Raw genomic sequence first — 4,897 nt, forward strand, 5'->3', positions numbered from 1 at the left:
TACTTTTGTAGATTGTGTCAAAGCAGCTTCACATAAAAGATCATAGTGAATTAAAACAGTGTCAGTTAAATTTTCAGAGTTTTAGTTCAGTTCAGTTTAGCTCAGTTTAGTATGGTTTAATAATCACTACTGAGAGTCCAAACACTGAAGAGCAAACCATGCAAGCTAGAATGTCTTTGTACAATGTGAAATGGCCTCAGATGCACAAACAGACGTTGCTGATGTACTTTGAGTGAGAAAAATTACTACAATGAAATGGTAAAATAAGATAATACCTTTTTTCAACACACTTCACTTTTCAAATAATCAGCTTTTTCATTTGATTGTCACACAGAAAAAAAATAGTCATGACTCTTTATTTCATATTACTAAAAAAGTTATTGTAATAAATGCAAATGCTCAGGCAGATAGCTTGGAATCTGTACAAAAAAAGGCTTACAGTATATGAGCATCTCTACATGCATGTATAGTATGCAAATAATGTGGGATGTGCACAGTACAAAAATATGTATTCATACATAGTCATACATATGCAAATTCAAGTATATGCATATTCAAATTCATACATATGCAACAGTACAAACAAATATAAATGATCAAATCAGAATCAAATGGATTGTGTTAAAGACAGAAAATAAATGAACACATACTTACTCCATTATGTTGTATTATAAGATCTTTGTTTGGTGTTACCATAAAGGAAACTTTTTATTCGCTTTAAAGGTGCACATTTGTGTTATAGCTGTATTGTGGACAGAATATCTGTGTGTGGCATGTTTGCTCACCCATTCCAAAGCCACTAATAGACCTTCATGGTTGATATATCCCTCACAATTTCTCAAGTAGTTGACTGTGTGTGATTTCATTATTGATCTTTATCCTAATCATTGATAAGCCTGGATAACGTGTTCTGTTGCATTGTGGGAGCGCTCGGCCAGAGGCCTGGCTCATAGACTGCACTAATGGCATGATTGGCTAATCACTCTTTCTCTCTCTTAGCACTAATATGTTGCTCTGTGTGGGGAATGGGAACTAAAAGGTCCCTTGGTGTAGCGGGTTGGCTCTGGGCCCTCAGCGCAGTAGATCTCTACAACAGATTACTGCAGAAATTACTCACAGATTTCTTTCAGCGTTCTGGCTTACAGCTATGACAGGGATAGATGGAAGTCGAATTGGCTTGTTGTTGGTAAATGTACACTGTTTTATATCAGGATGCGGAAGAAAAAGAATTACTGCAGTTCCTAGATTACACAGTCAAACAATAAGGACCAAATCATATCAGTGCGCATAAACATGAACATTTCTATTTACTTGTGTTGTCCACATCAAATATATATATATATATATATATATATATATATATATATATATATATATATATATATATATATATATATATATATATATATATATATATATATATATATATATATATATATATATATATATATATATATATATATATATATATATATATATATATATATATCCGGCAGACACATATTGTCATAAGTCATTAAAATTAGGTTAGAGTTAGGTCATGATATCAGGTGACCAACATTCAATGTCTAGCCATCATCGTAGGACAACGTTATTTTGACGTCCAATAATGGATTCAAATGTTATTGATATTTGGTTGATTTTAGGTTTTGTTGGAAAGTGACCAAAATCCATCGTTGAGCCAAATCCTAAACTAGCGTCATGTTGATGTCAAATACTGACATTTATTCTTCAGGAATGGCAACCAAAATCCAACATCTGATAGTTGCATCGTTTACACAATGTGAAGCTGCAACATGATTAGAAGTTGATATTTGGTTGATTTTAGGTTGGACGTTGGACACTGGTGTCAGCCTGAGGTTGGGTTCTGACGTCAACACAATTTTTGTTATAAACAAAATGCAAAGTCCCCATGACATTGATGTACAATGTCAGTTTGACATAATGTTGGCGTAGTGTACCTGCTGGGTATATTATGTTTAGAACAATATCTGAGGGAGGTTGATCATTTTGAAGAACTCGACTAATGCAGTTCAGACTGCATGATTTTAGCCCTGATTTTTGACTTGCCGACAGGTTTAAAGAAATCACTGACAAATGCCTGACATCACAGCCAAATCGGTGCTTGTTCATGCGAGTAACAATCACACAGTATGGACTATCAAAGACACAATCTGAGAGAATTGCTGATGAGTTGCTGACACTCGTCAGATATTTGGCATGCTAAATATCTGGAGCTGTCGGCGATTCAAAATCATGCTGTGTGAAATGTGTTCTGATTGAAAATAACATCAGTAATCACCTACAGCCGATGAGAGAGCAGCATCCACTAATATGAGTATCTGCAGGCCAGCGGGAGGTTGGGGGAGAAGTTTAAGGGCTTATTTTTGCACCATTTGGACCCAGGAAATGGAGGAAAAACTAGTGGAAATTTGGCAGCAGCAACCATGTCTGTTTGACATGTAATCTGAGCAATACCACAACTGGGTCAAAATAGGAAAAAGTCAAGGAGAAATTGCTAATTGTCTTCAAAGGACAGGTGACCATTCCATTTTCGTTCTCACTAAAGGCTTCTTTCTCATTATGTAGTTAATAACAAAAGATATGCAGGGCCTTGCTTTGTTTCCATGTCACTTCTCGCGTGTGTTTGGTTGTGAGATGTAGTTTGTGGACCGAAACAACGTTGTCTGAGATATTTCGTATTGTAAAGTCATGCAGTGTGAAACCCCCTGTCGCAGATCCATCTTACAGTGTAAACAAAGCACAGACAGAATGCTACCCTAGATAGTCATGCAGTGTGAAAACATCTGTGACACGACTACTTGAAAAATTGTGCTTCTGAACTTGGCATTAGGGAATTTGCATGTCAGTCTGAACCCTTTTGGCCATTCATGTACACAACAACTCTTCTGTAAATCTCAAAACAACTTTTGATTAAGACTTCTACAAACAGGGTATATTGTTATCAACAAAAAAAATCTGATTTTGAGTTAACAGTGACACCAGGCCATGTGTATTACATGTTTAGTCAATAAGCGAAAATGAGAAAATTAAAACAATAAAATGATTTAAAAAGTTACATTGCCAGCTGCTGGTCTGGTATAATGAATACAGTGTTTTAATTGTTTTAGCAAATCTTTTTTAAAAGTTTTTTTTTCTTGTTCTATGAAAATTTCCAGGTAAAATATTTTTTTTATAAAAATAAAACATTTATATTGACCTTTTTTATATAAAAAAATAAAATGGAATAAAAAATATATAGATAGATAGATAGATAGATAGATAGATAGATAGATAGATAGATAGATAGATAGATAGATAGATGATAGATAGATAGATAGATAGATAGATAGATAGATAGATAGATAGATAGATAGATAGATAGATAGATAGATAGATAGATAGATAGATAGATAGATAGATAGATAGATAGATTAAAAATAAATAAATAAATAGATAAATAAAGAAAATCCCAATAGACCTTTACACAGACTGTGATAATGCCTTTTCACTACAATTGCATATTACATTAACATATATAGCATACATTTAAGAAAGTGTTAATTAGGCACAATATATTACAATAAACATTTTTTCTTAGTTACTGCTCTCATGGGTCACATTTCAGGGAAGTAACAAACAGCATATTTCATTCCAGTATATAGTACAATAAAACAGACAAATCTATAATGCTAAATTACTACAATTGTATTACTAAAATAAGAAATATATAAATAAACAAGCAGGTGCTGTGATGATTTACAAATGACACAATCCCATTGTGTTTGACATGTTTTTGTTTTTTCTTTGCACTCTCATAAAGCATTGGCCACGCATTTGCATCTAAGTTTGTATACTTGCATGAAGGATGTTTCTGGCCTAACACGCGCACAGACAAACACACATTAGGCTCTTTCCAGGGGAATATTCCACTTATTACGTCTTTGGCAGCACTGTGGGACAGCAAGCCACTATTCTCAACAACACCCAGTTGTTTTTACAAAGAAACTGTCCTGCATTTTATCCAGAGCACATCCCAAAAAGGGTCATTTAGCATTTAGCAAAGCCTTCAGTTTTGTGGGAGTTTCCTCACCAGATTAATCATTTTTTGCTGTCTTTTTTTCTGCCAAATAATACAACTGTGTGTTATAATCTCCATCAAAAAAGATTTGCTTTGATTAATATATCCAGAAGGGCAGTTGAGTTTAGATTCACTTTCTGAAGCTCTTTGAGTGCAATATGTCCTGATTAATTTATGGGGAGGGGAAAGTATAAGAGCTCAGTTTCAGTGTCATATACTGTACTGTATGTAATGCAACTCCAAATGTGGAAGTGAAAATCACATCATTTGAGGGATGTCATTTCTCAGTGAGTTCTCTCTCACTCTGGCAGTCTTGCTGGCCAAAGGCTCATACAATGACTGAATTGTGCCTCACATTCTGTACAGTAACAGGCTTCTGAATTTATTGTATGTGTCAGCCTTCATAAAGAACTATACAAGTCACTGCACAAATGAATGGCATTAGCTACCGTTAAAGACGTTCACAGGCAAAAATAAATGACTCATTGTGATCTCGACCAAGCCTTGGTTTTACAGCACAGATGTGGCCACTTTTTCTGGTGGCATTGGATTCAGAATTATTTTTCCCATCAATCTTCTGAATAAGTAAAGAGTTGTAAAAGGTAAATGATCATACATTCTTACAAAAAAGGTACTTTATATCAGTGGTTCCTCAATGAATATTTTACATATGTGAATCATTTTTAATTAACTGTACAAATGGTTAATTACTGGAAAAAGGCTCATTTGATTATTAAAAAGGCTTTGAGAACTGTTCACTACAAGGTTCTGTGGGGAGCAAAAGGGTTCCACTGTGGCATCACTGCAAATCCTTCA

Source organism: Danio rerio, chromosome 18 (genome assembly GCF_049306965.1).
Source record: "Danio rerio strain Tuebingen ecotype United States chromosome 18, GRCz12tu, whole genome shotgun sequence".
Taxonomy (NCBI): domain Eukaryota; kingdom Metazoa; phylum Chordata; class Actinopteri; order Cypriniformes; family Danionidae; genus Danio; species Danio rerio.